The sequence below is a fragment of the Elaeis guineensis genome, chromosome 9 (genome assembly GCF_000442705.2).
Source record: "Elaeis guineensis isolate ETL-2024a chromosome 9, EG11, whole genome shotgun sequence".
Lineage (NCBI taxonomy): Eukaryota > Viridiplantae > Streptophyta > Magnoliopsida > Arecales > Arecaceae > Elaeis > Elaeis guineensis.
This window is the reverse complement of record NC_026001.2, coordinates 54,505,926-54,525,054: the sequence shown is the minus strand read 5'-3', so window position 1 is coordinate 54,525,054 and position 19,129 is coordinate 54,505,926.

Genomic DNA, 19,129 nt, shown 5'->3' with positions numbered 1-19,129 from the left:
ATTTATTTTTTGGTGTTTTAGAATTGGTTAGGAGCATTAGATGGTACCTTCATTAGAGTGTTCGTTCCTGCTGAGGACAAATCAAGATATCGAACAAGAAAAAGTGATATTGCAAGCAATGTCTTAGGCATTTGTTCGCTTGATATCAATTTATATATGTACTATCCGGTTGGGAGGGTTCTACACATGATGCTCATGTGCTCTGAGATGCTATAACTAGGTCAAATGATTTAAGAGTACTTCAAGGTAAGTATATATTGATGAACACAAATGTAAAAATGAAGCTTATCTTAATTTACTTGTCTTATAATTATAATGTGTAATGTGTTTTTATTTTATATGTCAAGGTTGTTATTACCTGGTTGATTTTGGATACACCAATGGAGATGGATTTCTTACCTTATATAGAGGGCAACATTATCATCTCAATGAATGGAGTAATAGGTGATGACCATAATCTGCAGAGGAGTATTTCAACAAAAAACATGCCCAACTGGGAATGTGATTGAGAGATATTTTGGACTGCTCAAAGGACGATGGGCAATTCTTAGGAGCCTTTCTTTCTTTCCTATACAAACTCAATGTCACATTATTATGGCCTGCTATCTCCTTCACAACTTAATAAGGAGGTATATGCATAGAGACCCAATAGAAGAGGAAGAGGAAGGAGAGGGAGAACAAGAAGAGGATGAAGTTGAGTTCATTACCACTCTTGAGACATTTGACCATTGGACCAATTTTAGGAATACTCTTGTTGATCCAAAGATTGATTTTAATGATAATAAAGAGTTTTGAGTATAAGTTATAAAGTCTAACTATATTTATGAGGATGTATAGATTTATTATTCTTAGTGCTCACTCAAGATAAAAGATTCAAGATTTCTTAAGATTTAGAGAAAAGAACTACCACTCAAGACTTAATGAAAATATGCTAGACTTGAGACACTCTTGTAAGAAATTTTAATGAGGATTAAATCAAGTTAAGAAGATAAGTCTAACCTAAAAATCAAATTGGAGAAGAAAAACTGTATAAGAATCCATGGCATACTTGGCACACCAGCTGAGTCCATCCTGTAGAAGTCTGAGTCGATCCAGTCTCAAAAGACAGTAAAAGACAGAAGGCTAAAATTTCAAGCAGTATTCAATGAGCCGATCCAATTCAAATTGAGCCAATCCAAACAAAAAGTGAGTCAACCAGAGGATCAGTAAGCCATCCAATCTCAGAAGATAGATAGGATAAAAACTTGAGATTTTGGATTAGGTCTGCAGAGCCAACCAAGTGGTCATTGAGTCAACTTAGAGATCAACTAAGCCAACCCAGACAGGGATAGAGCCGACCAAGTTGCAGTAAAGCAGTCAAGATAGAAAGTTAGTTTTTCAACCACCTGATACTGAGTAGACCCAAAAAAATTGAGTCGACCTTATAAGGGACTGAGTCGACTCAAAAAAATTTGAGTTGATTCAGTGACAGCAACAGCTAGTTTTTTAGAACTATAGCTTTTTGCTCCCAATGGCTATTTTCTCATCTCCAATGGCTAGAACTTTAAATGTAGCCATTCCAGGTGACTTAATGTTGGAAAATATATCCCAAAATCAATCATTAGCTTGTTGACAATTGTGCTCATTCTTGTAATTGTATATAAATTTTTATTAATAAAAATTATTTAGTATTTTCATTACAAATTATTCATCTTTGAACTCTTATATTGTAATGAAGTCCATAGGACTATAATTAATTGATAAAGGAGGATTTATCGTTTAGTCCTTAACAGTGTTCGCGACCAAATGATATGCTATTAATAGGATGATAGCAATATCGAGTATAGATTGTTGTATGCCATATAAGTTGGTTGTCTTCTTAATCAAGGAATGTGGAGATACTGTTATGACATGTAGATGGAATATAGGAGTACATTCACATCAAATGTGACCATTTGTCGAGCACTTTGCTGTCAAGAGTGGCTCGTGAAGGGTATGGGTATAAGTATCCCTCAAACCTGAGACCACCACGGTGGCTTGTAAGCAACTCACTGTACTTTAGTACCAGACCATCTGAGTTTCTAATTCAGTGACAGAAGTATATTGGGTGCAGTCAAGTACTTATCAAGTCGATATGTGAGTCAAGATAGAATTGATCTCTCTGAATTAGTAGGAGATATGCATCAGTATATTTCAATTTAGTAAAATCTTGATCAGGATAATTCATGTGATGAATTTGAAAGGTTGAAATATAATATGATCGACTAAATTAGGATTGACAATTAAATCCTACGTCACCTTGAGCATTAAGATCAAATGGATAAATTATACGATAACCATACGCTAATGATTCTAGAATGTTGCTTTGCAATACTTCGATCTATCCGGATGTCAGGTTATCATTACTAGATGGTTACATCGACTGATATAGAAAGTTATTCCTATACTACCGACTTAAGTTCGAACCTATGGAATCACACACATTACAAAATTTGATCAGATCTGATTGCTGAAGAGTCCAATTAGATTATGACTCTGGTGAGGAGTTCCACTGGAACTGAGACTTTGGGGGAGAGTCTCACTAGGACTGGAACTCTACTATTAATGAAAAATTAATTAATAATTAGATTACTAATTGACTCAATTTGATTAAGTAAAGAACTTTGGATCAAGTCTAATTGAATTAGATTCAGTTCGACTTAGATTGGGTTTGATATGATCAAGCTTGATTACAAAAAAAATTTGATTCTGATTCGATCAGGGTTTGGACTCACCTAATTTCTAACTAGATTAAGAATTCATTGAGTTAATTAATTTTTTAATTAGATTAGGTCTATTTCTATCATTGGATTCAATCCAAATTTGATTTGGATTAGAATTAGATTAGAAATGAAAAGTCCAAGTCAACTAGAACTCTATCCTTATCTCCTTGCACCACACTTGGACCCATGCCCATATCTCCATGTCAAATTGAATTTGACATGAGATTTTGGTGTCATGAGAGAGAGTCCAATAAGGGTGGGGAGTAAAGGTTGATGAGTTATAATCGTATCTCTTACCTAATTCGAATGCGATCTGAATTAGAGATAAGATGAAAATAAGAAAAGAGATTTTTTTCATACAAAGAAGGTTGTTGACATCTTAATAATTTTTTTATATTTTTTTTGGAGAATTATTAGGTGTGTGAGACACCAAATTCCTTCTCCATGCCAAGGAGTCTTTTCAAAAAATTTTGGGATGCTCAAAATTGGGTTGGGTGTGGACTTTATGTGCCTCTGTGGGGAAAATTCAGTGCAGGGTAAAATGGTAATTTTAAAATTTTTCAAAATTATGATTTTACACGAAAAAATATTAATTAATCTAATTAATTAATATAAATTTATCCTACACTATGATCTAAATATGATATATAGAATGCATGCATTTAAATTTGAAATTCAAAATTGAATAATAAACACTTTATTGTAATGTATTCAGAACACAATACCTTTGTGCGGGTAGTAGATCGCCGCAATCTGATCACCATCGGGAGAGTCTGATCATCGCAATGCAGCCACACAGTATGTTTGGCCTCTGTGGATCGTCCACATAAAGCTCCCGATCTGATCGACTCCTCACGAGTGCTAGCTCATTGTAGAGCCCTTTTGACGGTGGATGCTGATCGAAATCCTTCGATCGATGTCTGTCGATTCTTTGGATGCTCTAGATTATCAACAGACATGCTTGAGAGGATGTTGAAGATCTTCTTGAGATTTTATGGGCTCACGACACTCGTAGCTCACTTTCTCATTTCCGAACCCCAGGCTAAAACTCCAGGGAACTCACCAGAAACCTTGCATCCACTTTTCTTTCTTTTCTTCTTTTTTTCTTGGAAGGATATAGACTTCCTTCTCACGCACAAGGCTTCTCATGCCCTAAAATTTTTTTTCAAAAATCTTCTTTTTGCACGCCCCACTCTTCTCCTCCTTTTATAATAACGTCAAACGTCTTATCCAAAAGAAAAGATAAAGATGAGTAATTGCACATTTGAATTCAAATCAAATTTTGAATTCAAATGGACACCAACTCATCCCTTATCCACTAAAGGCATGAGGCATGGCTTAAATTGTGCATGGAGTGATTTCATGAAAATCTTTTCTCATGTAATAAATGGGGCGTAAAAAAAGGAATAAGGTGCAAAGATTGATTGCCCATTCAAATTCAAACTTTATTTTGAATTTGAATGGCCAACCAATCATCCTTATCTATTTATTTGGCACATTAAAGTGGGGCATGGAGAGGGCTTGGCATGAGAAAAACTTCATGAGAAGTTCCTTCTCATGAATTTAAATGGGTGCAATGGAAGTGAGGTGGCGCATGGAGATTGGGTCAAGGTGGTTTAATTATTTAAACCAACCTAATTGAACCAAATAAGTTAGGTCCAATTAGACTAATTTAAACCCAACTTAATTAGGCTTAATTAGGCTCAATAAAATCTTAATCAAATCAGAAATTGACTAGTCCAACCCCTGATCAAATCAGGGAACAAACCATCTTGACGATTAGGTCAACTCTTAACCTAATCGGGTCAAACCTAGCTGAATCCAATTCAATTGGACTTGATCCAAAAATAATTACTCAATCAAATTGAATTAATTAACGATCAAATCACTAATTAAATCTCTAATAAATACTGAGTCCAAATTCGATGGGCAATCGGGCATCAGAATTCATCGATATGTAACCCTGATCGAAAAGTCCCAACCAGTGGGACTCTTGACCCCGGTGCCCATAATGTGTGGAACTCGTGATCAGAGAATCCTGATTCTTGATCACTGAGTCCCAAATATGTAGGATTCTACATCAGCCATCAGATCAGATAGGATCCTCTAATGTGTGTGACCCCACAGGTTCGAACCTAAGCCGGTAGCACAGGAACCAATTTCTGTACTAATCGAAGTGACCATCTAGCAATGGTACCCGATATTCGGATAGGTCGAAGAGTCACAATCGCAACACTCAGAACCTACATGAATATGGTTACTGTATAATTTATCCTTTTGACCCCTATGTTTAGGATGACTCAGGGTTTAAACTGTCAACCCTGATCAGATCATCCGAATCGTGTTCAACTCAAACAGTCCTGTGACTCCTCACAAAGACTACCCTGGCTAAGGTTTTGCTAAATTGAAACACGACTGTGCACAGCTTCTAAACTGGAGTGGTCAATCCCATCTTGACACACGCACCGAGAAGTCAAGTATTTGACTACACCCAGCAGCCTTCCGTCACTGAATTAGAAATTTAGGTAGTCCAGTGCCTAAGTGCAGTGAGTTGCTTGCAAGTCACCGTGGCGGTCTCAGGTCGGAGGATATTTATATCCATATTTCATCAGAGCAAATCTTGACAGCAGAAATAGCTTCGGAGTCAGTCACGTTCAGTGCAGATGTGCGCTTACATCTCACCTGTATGCCATACCAGTGTCTCCACACTCATTGGTTAAGAGGACAACCAACCTATATGGCACATAACGACCTATGCTTGATAAACGTTGTCATCCTTGGTAACAACGTATCATTTGGTCACAAACAGATTTAAGGACTGAACGATAAATCCTTCTTTGTCGAGTCTAAATAGTCCTAAGGACTTCACCACAACATAGGAGTTCATTAGAAGATGAAACATTTTGTGATGAAAAATATCAAAATAATTTTTATTAATTCATAATTCATGTACAAATATAAAAATGAGCACAACCGTCAACAGACTGATGATTGACTTTGGGACACTGTTCCCAACAATCTCCCACTTGGCCTAAAGCCAATCGGTGCAGTATCTAATACCTATCTTCGACTTGTAGTTGTCGAACTCCTTCACTGTAATGGTTTTAGTGAATGGGTCAGCCAGTTCTCCTTTCCGTCGATCTTCTGAAGATCGATGTCACCTCAATCCATAATTTCTCGGATGAGATGATAGCGACGCAGAATATGCTTCGTCCGCTGATGTGCCTTTGATTCCTTCGCCTGAGCAATGGCTCCAGAGCTGTCACAGTAGAGCAGAACTGGACCAACAAGGGAGGGTGCTACTCTGAGCTCGATGATGAATTTTTTCAACCACACCGCTTCTTTGGCAGCATCTGATGTGGCGACATACTCTGCCTCGCAAACTGAATCAGTCACTATGTGCTGCTTGAACTTTTCCAGCAGATAGCCCCATCATTAAGGGTAAAAATAAATTCTGACACACTTTTGCTGTCATCGTGATCAGACTGGAAACTAGAGTCTGTAAACCCTATAAGTCTCAAATCCGATTCACCATAAACAAGTCACTGGTCTTTAGTATTTCTTAAATACTTCAAGATGGTTTTAACAACCTTCCAGTGATTCTCCCCTGGATCAGATTGGTATCTACTCACTACCCCTAGTGAGTATGCCACATCTGGTCATGTACATGTCATGGCGTACATGATAGATCTCACTGTCGAAGCATATGAAATCCTACCCATACGCTCTCTCTCTTGAGGTGTTGTCGGACAATCCCTCTTTAAGAGAGAAATTCCATGGCCTATTGAAAGATAGCCTTTTTTGGAATTCTTCATGCTGAACCTCTTCAGCATAGTATCAATGTACGTGGACTGAGATAAACCAAGCAACCTTTTAGATCTATCCCTATAGATCCTCATCCCTAGGATGTAGGAAGCTTCTCCCAGATTCTTCATGGAGAACTGTGATGACAGCCAAATCTTTATTCCTGTAATGCAGGGACATCATTCCCGATTAAGAGAATATCATCCACATACAATACAAGAAATACTACTACTGAACCATTAGCCCACTTATAAATGCATGGCTCTTCTCCGTTCTTAATGAAGCCATACGTCTTGATCGTCTTATCAAAATGTATGTTCCAACTCCGTGATGCCTGCTTAAGTCCATAAATGGACCTCTGTAGCCTGCACACCTTAGACTCATCTGTGGATGTGAATCCTTCAGGTTGTATCATATACACCTCTTCATCCAGCTCTCTGTTTAGGAAAGCTGTCTTCACATCCATCTGCCAGATTTCATAGTCCAAATGGGCAGCTATCGCAAGCATAATCCGAATAGATTTGAGCATTGCCACAGGAGAAAACGTCTCGTCATAGTCTATACGATAATGTTGACGATATCCCTTGGCAACCAGACGGGCTTTATAGGTTTCCACCTTTCCGTCTGTGCCTCTCTTCCTCTTGAAGACCCACTTACATCCTATGGGTTTTACTCCTTCGGGTGGGTCAACCAATGTCCACACATCGTTGACCTTCATGGACTCCATTTCGGATTTTATGGCCTCCAGCCATTTCTCAGAGTCGGGTCTCTGCATTGCATCCATGTAGGTGATCGAATCCTCATCGTTTTCAACAAGTTCGATAGGATCGCCATCCCAGACCAAGAAACCATAGTATCTGTCCGGTTGATATGGTACTCTACCAGATCGCCTTAAGGATGCTTGAACAATGGGCTCTGGATCTGATCTAACCAAATCCGGTTCAGGTTCAGCAACTTGTGTTAGTTTTTCACCTGCCAAACTTCATCAAGTTTGATCTTAGAGGCAATAGTCCCTTCACAAAGGAACTTCTTTTCCAAAAAGATTGCCTTAAGGCTGACAAACACTTTTTGCTCATCAGCTAGGTAGAAGTAATACCCTTTGGTCTCTTTTGGGTACCCTATAAAATTACACTTGTCAGACTTAGGTCTAAGCTTGTCCGTAATTAAACGTTTAACATAAGCCGGACACCCCCAAACCCTAAGGTGCGAGAGTACTGGCTTACGTCCTATCTATATCTCATATGGCGTTTTGGTTACAGACTTATTCGAAACTCTATTTAGAAGGTAACAAGCCGATTCGAGCGCATATCCCAAAGGAAGATCGGCAGACCAGCAAACCCTATCATGGATCGAACCATGTCCAACAAGGTCCAATTCCTCCTTTCAGATACACCATTATGTTGTGGTGTTCCAGGAAGAGTCCACTGAGAGAGAATCCTATTCTCCCCAAGATATGTCAGAAAATCATTGGAAAGGTATTCACCTCCTCGATCAGATCGAAGAGTTTTAATACACTTTTCAGTTTATTTTTCTACCTCATTTCGGAATAGTTTGAACATTTCAAACGACTCCGATTTATGCTTCATTAAATAGACATACCCATATCTCGATAGGTCGTCTGTGAAGGTTATGAAGTAGAAATATCCACCTCTTGCACTTGAGCTCAAGGATCCACATACATCAGAATGTACCAAACCCAAGAGTTCACTGGCTCGCTCATCTTTTCCAGTAAAAGGTGATTTGGTCATTTTACCAAGAAGACAGGACTCACAGGTTAGAAGTGATTCACAATCACCTACTTCAAGAATTCCTTCTTGAGCCAACATGTTTATCCTTTTCTTATTGATATGACCTAGCCTACAGTGCCAAAGGTAGACTTCTGACACATTATCTATTCTAGGACGTTTACCGGAGGTTTGAACCACATTAACAGATTGTGATAGAAAGTAAATTCCATTATTAAGTTGTCCAACAAACATTGTAACACCATTCAAAATGATATTGCAAACATTTTTTTTTATTAAAAATTGATAACCGTTCATGGCCAAAAGGACTACAGAAATAATATTTAATAAAAAGTTTGGACAATAGTAACATTCACTCAGAATTATATTTTGAGAATTGATTACAAGGTTCATGATTCCTAATGCTAGAACTGGAACTTTGCTTCCATCTCCAACATTCAGGAATCTATCGCCTTCATCAAATCTCCTACTGACCTGCAGACCTTGCATCGAATTGCAAATATGATAAGGGCTTTCAGTATCCAATACCCAGGTAGTAGTATCACAAATGAAAAAGTTGCAAGGTGTTATCATATAAGTACCTTGCTTCTTCTTCGGTCTGTTCGGGTCCAGGGAGGCAATGTATAGAGGACAGTTCCTCTTCCAGTGCCCCTACTTCTTGCAAAAGAAGTACTCCGTCTGACTCTGGTCGGGCTTGCATTTCTTGGTCTGATCCTGTGCAGATGTCCCAGCATGCAGCTGCACCTTCTTATTCTTCTTCTTCTTGTTCTTCCTCTTCCCTTTCTTAAAGGGTCGATGATCAGAAGAAGACCCTCCCACTATATTCATCGACTCCTTATGGAGCTGGTGATCCTTTTCAAAGTTCTGCAGCAACCCCAACAAGCCGTGGTAGTTCACTGCAGGCTTTGTCATCCGAAAATGAGTAAGGAAGGGGAGGGAGGACTTGGGCAATGAATTAAGGATCACATCCTTACCGAGCTGCTCGTGCAGGGAAAAGCCCAGTTTACTTAGGCGTTCAATTATTTCGATCATGTACAGTACATGATCAGTGACTGAGGCTCCATCCCTCATCCGACCATTGAAAATGGCACAACTAGTTTTGTGCCTTTCAACATCATCAGGAGTGCCAAAGGAGTCATTCAACATTTGAAGCATCTCCTGTGGCAGGGCGTTCTCGAACCTACGGCTAAACTCATCATTCATTGCTGCTAGCATAATGCACCGAACGGTGGTGCGGTCGTTGAGCCACTTCTGATAAGTGTCTCGGACCATTCCTCTAACGTTCGGGGCTGGCTCCTCAGGTGCTGGATCCGTTACTACATAAAGGATCCACTCATGCTCAAGGATAATTTTTTAATTTTCGATACCCGCAATCGAAATTAGGTCCCATGAGCTTGTCATTATCTAATAATGACCAGAGGGACAGGGTAGAGGCCATAGCTGCATAAAGGAAAATCAGACCTCTATTAGTACATAAATTATAAATACTAAAGTCTTGGACTTTAGTCTAAAGTTTCTCCCAGTATTTTTACGAACTGGTAGCCTCAACCTCTAATTCGAGGAATTACTTAAATTTTTTAGTGGGTACTAGAATCCACACAGACTACACAGGAGTCCAACTTTGGTTGGTCAACCCATGTGCATCTATGGGTAGGTTCATTACCAGTTATTTCTCTAAACAACTTCTAGTAGATGATTTTGCCCCAGAACCTAATCAGTAGGCTTTGGCCTCCACTGAAAAGATCTGGTTAGGTCCAACCATTAACATGATTTGATTTGGTGAATCGGACCAATAAATGATCAGGCCCGACTTTGGCCGGCCAACCTGATCACCATCAGAAAGACTCAAACCAAATTATCATATTATGAATGATAATTCCATTAGTCAATAAGCACCAGGCCTTTGGGCCTCCAATGATTATTAAACTAATGGACTCATTATCACTCACTTAATGGGAGGCTATGACTTAGTTATCAATATAACTTAATCATTTTTAAGGACCTAATAATTTTTTTTTTTTGAGAATTTTATTAAAGGATAGATGAGAAGAAAATATATAGTCAATTTCTATCCTCCCACTGACTTCACCAAGTCAGATTAAAAAGGATTTAATTAAAGCTGGCATTAGGAGCACCTAAATCAGTCAAACTGATTTACCTAATGACATGGGTGAGTCCTAATCACCAAGTGATCTAATCAAAACCTAATTCATCAGGTTGGCCAGGTAAGTGAGATCAGTGGTGGGGATAAACCATTAACTCGTCAGAGATCAAATCACTGCGAGTAGCTCCCGCTTAGAAATCACTGGTCAAACTGCCAAACTTACGTTAGACACCAATCGGTTCATTAGTTCTAATTTGATCAACTTATTAAATAGGATTTCATCACGTAGCCATGAATTAAGTCCATCTTGGTCTAGTTAAAGACATGGACCCATTCAACTACAACTATTGGAGTTGAGTCTAGAGTATCCTTGACCTAATCTAATTCAACTTTTGATTAGATTTGACCAATTACTCTAATTTAGTCCATTTTTTTAAGCTAACCTTATGTCTAACCTAATTATGGACCTAATCCATCTAATCCATTGACCCACAAGTTTATGTAATTATCTTAGGTCCTAATTCATAATTCTAGACCTACTAGACAACACTTAATTCTTTTAATTAAATATTTGGACTGATGGGTCAGGGTTTGGCATTTCGAAAATAATTTTTAAATTTGAAAGGTTTTATTTTCTGTTCACCAAATATGTTGACTCATTTCACAAATAGATCAGCACATTTCTTAAATAGCAATCCTATTGCTAATTACATAACAGAAAATAACTCAATCAAAATAAATCATGAATATTCTTTTAGATCTAATATAACACATTTATGATAAATTTATAATTAAACCTTTACAATTAATTTCTTTCGCTGCTTCATCTGCATCGGATATAATTGCAGCGGTACCCCTACCGCCATAGGAGACCCCATCGAATGGGAGGAGACGGCCTTTAAACCCTACTTTTCTCCTATGATCGGACGGCCATGGCAACCCACCCAATTCGATTACTTGCTACTTGGATCAAGTATATCTAAATATACCAATTTCAAAATTTAAATTTCAAATTTCAAATTTTAAACAAATTTCAAATTTTGAATTTTAAATTTTAAATTTTAAATTTTGAATTTTAAATTTAAAATTTAATCAAATTTCAAATTTTTGAATTTTGAATTTCAAATTTTAAAATTCAAATTTTAAAATTTGAATTTCAAATTTTTAAATTTTGAATTTCGAACAACTTTCAAAATTCAAATTTTAAATTTTTGAATTTCAAATTTTAAATTTAAATTTTTAGATTACAACTTTATCTATGAATACAAATATATATATCATATCTAAGAACCCACTCTGATATCACTTATGAGAAAAATTCAGTGCAGAGATAAAATAGTAATTTTAAAACTTTTTCAAAATTATGATTTTACAGTGGAAAAATATTAATTAATTTAATTAATTAACATAAATTTATCCTACATTAAGATCTAAATATGATATATGGAATGCATACATTTAAATTTGAAATTCAAAATTTAATAATAAACACTTTATTGTAATGTATTCAGAACACAATACCTTTGTGCGGGTAGTAGATCACCGCAATCTGATCACCGTCGGGAGAGTCTGATCATCGCGATGCAGTCACACAGTGTGTCTGGTCTCTGCAGATCATCCACACGAAGCTTTCGGTCTGATCGACTCCTCACGAGTGCTAGCTCGTTGTAGAGCCTTTTGACGGCGGATGCTGATCGAACTCCTTCGATCGATGTCTGTCGATTCTTCGGATGTTCTGGATCATCAACAGACGTGCTTGAGAGGATGTTGAAGATCTTCCTGAGATTTTGTGGGCTCACGACACTCGTAGCTCACTTTCTCACCTTTCGAACCTCAGGCTAAAACTCTAGGAAACTCACCAGAAACCTTGCACACACTTTTCTTTCTTTTCTTTCTTTTTCTCTTGGAAGGATGTAGACTTCCTTCTCACGCACAAGACTTCTCACACCCCAAAATTTTTTTTCAAAAATCTTCTTCTTGCACGCCCCACTCTTCTCCTCCTTTTATAACAACGTCAAACGTCTTATCCAAAAGAAAAGATAAAGATGAGTAATTGCACATTTGAATTCAAATCAAATTTTGAATTCAAATGGACACCAACTCATCTCTTATCCACTAAAGGCATGAGGCGTAGCTTAAATTGTGCATGGAGTGATTTCATGAGAAGTCTTTTCTCATGTAATAAATGGGGCGTAAAAAAAGGGATAAGGTGCAAAGATTGATTGCCCATTCAAATTCAAACTTTATTTTGAATTTGAATGGCCAACCAATCATCCTTATCCATTCATTTGGCACATTAAAGTGGGGCGTGGAGAGGGCTTGGCATGAGAAAAAAATTCATGAGAAGTTCTTCTCATGAATTCAAATGGGTGCAATGGAAGTGAGGTGGCACATGGAGATTGGGTCAAGGTGGTTTAATTATTTAAACCAACCTAATTGAACCAAATAAGTTAGGTCCAATTAGACTAATTTAAATCTAACTTAATTTGGCTTAATTAGGCTCAATAAAATCCTAATCAAATCAAGAATTGACTAAGCCCAACTCCTGATCAAATCAGGGATCAAACCATCTTGACGATTAGGTCAACTCTTAACCTAATCGGGTCAAACCCAGCTGAATCCAATTCAATTGGACTTGATCCAAAAATAATTACTCAATCAAATTGAGTTAATTAGTGATCAAATCACTAATTAAATCTCTCATAAATACTGAGTCCAAATCCGATGGGCAATCAGACATCAGAATTCATCGATATGTAATCCTGATCGAAAAGTCCCAACCAGTGGGACTCTTGACCCCGGTACCCATAATGTGTGGAACTCGTGATCAGAGAATCCTGATTCTTGATCACTGAATCTCAAACATGTAGGATTCTACATCAGCCATCAGATCAGATAGGAACCTCTAATGTATGTGACCCCGCAGGCTCGAACCTAAGTCGGTAGCACAGGAACCAATTCCTGTACTAATCGAAGTGACCATCTAGCAATGGTACCCGACGTTCGGATAGGTCGAAGAGTTGCAATCGCAACACTCAGAACCTTCATGAATATGGTTACTGTATAATTCATCTTTTTGACCCCTTTTTAGGATGACTCGGGTTTAAATTGTCAATCCTGATCAGATCATCCGAATCGTGTTCAACTCAAACAGTCCTGTGACTCCTCACAAAGACTATCCTGGTCAAGATTTTGCTAAATTGAAACATGACTGTTCACAACTCCTAAACTGGAGTGGTCAATCCCATCTTGACACATGCACCGAGAAGTCAAGTACTTGACTACACCCAGCAGCCTTCCGTCACTGAATTAGAAATTCAGGTAGTCCAGTGCTTAAGTGCAGTGAGTTGCTTGCAAGTCACCGTGGTGGTCTCAGGTCGGATGGATATTTATATCCATATTCCATCGAGCAAATATTGACAGCAGAAATAGCTCCGGAGTCGATCACATTCAGTGTAGATGTACCCTTACATCTCACTTGTATGCCATACCAGTGTCTCCACATTCATTGGTTAAGAGGACAACCAACCTATATGGCACACAAGGACCTATGCTTGATAAACATTGTCATCCTTGGTAACAACGTATCATTTGGTCGCGAACAGATTTAAGGACTAAACGATAAATCCTCCTTTGTCAAGTCTAAATAGTCCTAAGGACTTCACCACAACATAGGAGTTCATTAGAAGATGAAATATTTTATGATGAAAAATACTAAAATAATTTTTATTAATTTATAATTTATGTGTAAATATAAAAATGAGCACAACCATCAACAGGCTGACGATTGGCTTTGGGACACTATTCCCAACAGCCTCCTCCTTTGGATAAAAATCTTAGACCTTGCCTATAAAAGGGTGGCCCTCTTCTTGGCATCACATCCAAGTTCCCTTGCTAGTGTTTTTGTTTTTAGAGCTTCTCCTCTCTTCCTCTCTTCCTCCTCTAGATCTCTTCATCCTTTGGAGCATCCAAGTTGCTTGAAGAAGAAGGAAGAAATCAACCATCGAAGTTGCTTGCAGGCTAGCACCTCCAAGCCCCTGATCTGTGTCAGTCTATGCGTGAATTTTTGTAGAGACCAGATGACTTCATATGACTGTGAGCGATCTGAGAAACATCTTCTCTAAGCATTGGACCAGCGAAGATCAAGATCTCATTAGTTTGGTAATTGTTTCTAACCTGTCTTGATCGTATTGTTAGATCTAATAGTTAGACCTAGGATTTCAGCATCGATGAGATTGATGTGAGTATTTGTGTTCAGATCTAAAGTACATCATATTTTATATATTTTATCATGGTATGGTAGTCTAGATTAGATCTTATGTATGTGATTTAGATTAAATCATTTAATCTTATTCTTTCGCAGCATAAAAATTTTGAAATTGCATGCATAGCACTACTTATGTTTTCTTCAATTGGTATCAAAGCCATGGTTATTTTGATATGATTTATTATGCCTTTAGATCTGATTTTATGATATTAGATCTGATTATTTATGATTTTGATTAGATCTTAATATATTTATTTTTATATCTAATTTTTATCCTATTAGATTAGATATTCTGAGTAGTAAAGTACTCAGATTGGGTAATTACCAGAGCATCCGGTCATAGGAGCAAGTATAATTTTATCACCCTCTCTTTTCATTCAATAGAGTACTCTTCATGGTATGTAGGGGTGGCACTGTGAGGTTCCATGAAGAAGAAAGCAAAAAGAGAAAAACTTATCTTCTTGCAAAATCCTAGATCTTGAAATCCTAGGTATTGTTGTATGTGATGCAAGTTGTAAAGAAATTAATTACATCTAATCTTGATTAATCAAAATTATTTTGATTTAAAATTATAAAAATTTATATTTAATCTAAAAAAATTTATGATTTAATATAAAAAATTTATATAAAATTTGTTTTTAAAATCTAAATCATATTGGTATAAAACTTAATTAAGAATTAAATGTTGGATTGATTAGATCTAGAATTGTAATTTGAGATCTAATGATATTATATAAAATATGGGGTATGGGTTAGCTCAAATCAGGCTTTTTTCTTTAATTAGGTTAGATCTAAGATTAGAATTAAAAAATTAATTGATCATGTAGAGAAATTGATTAAGTCTAACTAAATATTGAATTACATTAATCAAGATCTTTCTAATACAATAGTTGTAAATGGTCAAGTCCATGTCTTTGATTAGACCAAATGGATCTTGATTGTGACTCAGTGGTTGAACCCAAATTATTAGGTTAGTCAAATTGAAACTAATTAACCAATTGATTTTTAAAGTAAGTTTGATATTTCGATCGATGATTTTTAATTGGGAGCAGCTTATCTGACCATTTCAATGGTGTCTAACGCAAGCTTAGCAGACCCTCCCACCGATCTCACTTATCTGACCAATTTGGTGAATTTGATTTTGATTAGATCATTAAGTGATTCGAGTTAATCCATACTATTAAGGTGGATCAGTGTGACTGATCTAGGTGCCATTTCAATCAGCACGATCCTAATCCGATTCAGTGACTTGGTGAAGTTAGTGGGAGGATTATGGTCTACTGATTGATCTCTTCTTCTCTTATCTCTTCTTAAATTAATTAAATCTTCTAAATTATTAAGTTTCTAAAATGAGCTGGTTATGGTGATAACTAGATCATAGCCTCTCATTAAGTTGGATGATAATGGATCCATTAGTATGATGATCATTGAAGGCCCAAAGGCCTGATGTTCATCTGCTATTAGAATTATCATTCATAATATGATGACTTAGTCGAGTCTCTCTGTCAGGTGGTCAGGTTAGTCAGCCAAAATCAGGCCTAATCATTTGGTAGTTAGATTCGTAAGTATGATCATGTTAATCATTGGACCTAACCAAGGGCTTGCAGAAAAGATCAAAGTCAACTGAAAAGTTATCTAGGGCTAAATCAACTACTAGAAATTATTTGGTGAAATAATTAGTTATTGAATCTACCCATGGATGCACATGGGTAAGTCAGTCAAAGTCGGACTCATGTGCAGTCTGTGTGGATTCTAGTACCTGCTAAAGAACTAAAGTAATTTCTCAAATTGAAGGTAGAGGCTATCGATTCGTATAAAATAGTAAGAGAATCTTTTGACTAAAGTCCATATCTTTATTCTTAATAAATTCATATACTGATTAGATTTTGATTTTTCCTTGTGTATACAGATATGGCCTCAAACTTGTCGCTCTAATCACTGTTGGACAGTGAGAAGTTGACAGGACCCAATTTTGATAACTAGTATCAAAAGCTTAAAATCATCTTGGAGTACGAGCAGATCCTGTATGTGATTACAGATTCAACACCTGAGGAGCCTGCTCCCAATGCTCGAGGTGCGATCTGAGACACTTATTTGAAGTGGCTCAACGACCGCACCACGGTTCGTTGCATTATGCGGGCCTCCAAGAATGATAAGTTTATTCGAAAAATTGAAGAGGCTCAGCCAAAGGAAATGCATCAAGTGTTGAGAGTGTCTTTTGATACTCCCGACAATGTTGAGCGGCATAAGACTAGTTACACCATTTTCAATGCTCAGATGAGGAAGAGTGCATCTATCATCGATCATGTATTATATATGATCGAACATATCGAGAAACTGAGCAAGCTCGACTTCTCCTTGCACGAACAGCTAGGGAAGGATGCGATCCTGAACTCCCTGTCCAAATTTTACCTACCATTTTTCAGTCATTTCAGAATGACAAAGCCTGTAATCAATTATCATGGTTTGTTGAGGTTTTTATAGACTTTTGAGAAGGATCACCAGCTCCATAAGGAAATGGTGAATGTAGTGGGAGGATCTTCTTCGGGTGGGCATCGTCCCTTTAAAAAAAAAGAAAAAAAATAAAAAGATGCAAAGTGTTGGGAGTCAGATCCAGAAGCATAAGTTTAAGGCTGATCAGAGTCAGACAAAGTACTTCTACTGTAAGAAGCAAGATCACTGGAAGAGTAATTATTCTCAGTATATAGCTTTTCTTGACCCAAATAGGCCAAAGAAGAAGAAGCAATCGGTTGCTGGACAAGGTACTTATATGATAACATCTTGTAACTTCTCTCTTTTTAATATAATGATCTGAGTATTGGATATCAGTAGCCCTATTCATATTTGTAATTCATTGTAGAGTCTTCAGATTAGTGAGAGATTTGAAGATGGTGAGAGATTCTTGAATGTTGGAGATGGAAGATCAGTTCCAATTCTAGCTTTAGGAATTATCAAGTTTGTATTCGAATCTCAATTTATTATTCTTAATGAATGTCATTATTGTCTCAGTTTTCTTTTAAATATTATTTCTGTAGGCCTTTTGGCCAAGTCAAATTATGAAATATCAATAGAGAAAAAAATTTATGATATCATTTTGAATGGTATTATAATATTGCGTGGACAGTTAAACAATAGAATCTATGTTGTATCTTGGCCTAATATAATGTACATGTCAAATAAACACCCTAGGATAGTCGATGTCATGGATGCCTACCTTTGGCATTGTAGGCTAGGTCATATCAGCAAGAACAGGATGAACACGTTAGCTCAAGAAGGAATTCTTGATAAAAATGATTATGAATCATTGTCAACCTATGAGTCTTGTCTACATGGAAAGATGACCAAGTCATCTTTTACAGAAAAAGATGAATGAGCCAGTCTAGGTATGGGTATGTTCACTTGATGAAATACAAGTCTGAATCATTTGAAATTTTCAAACGGTTCTATAATGAAGAAGAGAAACAAACTGAAAAGAATATTAAAACTCTTTGATCGGACCGAGGAGGAGAATATCTTTCTAGTGAATTTTTGATATACCTTAAGGAGAATGGGATTCTCTCTCAATGGACTCTTCTTGGAACACCACAATATAATGATGTGTCGGAAAGGAGGAATCAAATCCTATTGGACATGGTTCAATCCATGATGGGCTTTTCTACTCTGCCGATATCTCTTTAGGGATATGCATTCGAGTCGGCTTGTTACGTGCTTAATAGGATTTCTAGTAGTCTATAAGTAAAATACCATATAAGATATGGACTAGACGTAAGCCAGCACTCACTTACCTTAGGATTTGAGGATGTTCGGCTTATGTCAGATATTTGAAAATAGACAAACTAAGAGTCAGATCTGATAGATATAATTTTATTAGGTATCCTAAAAAAATTAAGGGATATTACTTCTACCTTGCTGATGAACAAAATGTGTTTATCAGTCTTAGGGCAGTCTTTTTAGAAAAAAAAATTTTAAGGAAGGGATTAATGCCTTTAAGGTTGAACTTGAGAAAGTTCAACAGGTAGAACCAACACAATCTAGTGAACCCACATAATCGAATTTGATGATGTCAAATTTGGAACCTATTGTAGAGGCACCATGAAGGAGATCCGATAGAGTATCGCATCAACTAGATAGATACTATGATTTCTTGATCTGGGATGGAGATCCTATTGAACTCGATGAGAACAATGAGGATCCGATCACCTATATGGACGCAATGTAGAGGTCCGACTCTAATAAATGGCTTGAAGCTATGAAATTTAAAATAGAGTCCATGAAGATCAATGATGTGTAGACATTAGTTGATCCGCTTGAAGGGGTTAAACCCATAGGGTGTAAGTGGGTCTTCAAAAGGAAGAGGGGCACAGACGGGAAGGTGAAGATCTATAAAGTCTGTTTGGTTATCAAGAGTTATCATCATGTTATGGTATTGACTATGATGAGATATTTTCTCTTGTGGCAATGCTCAAAT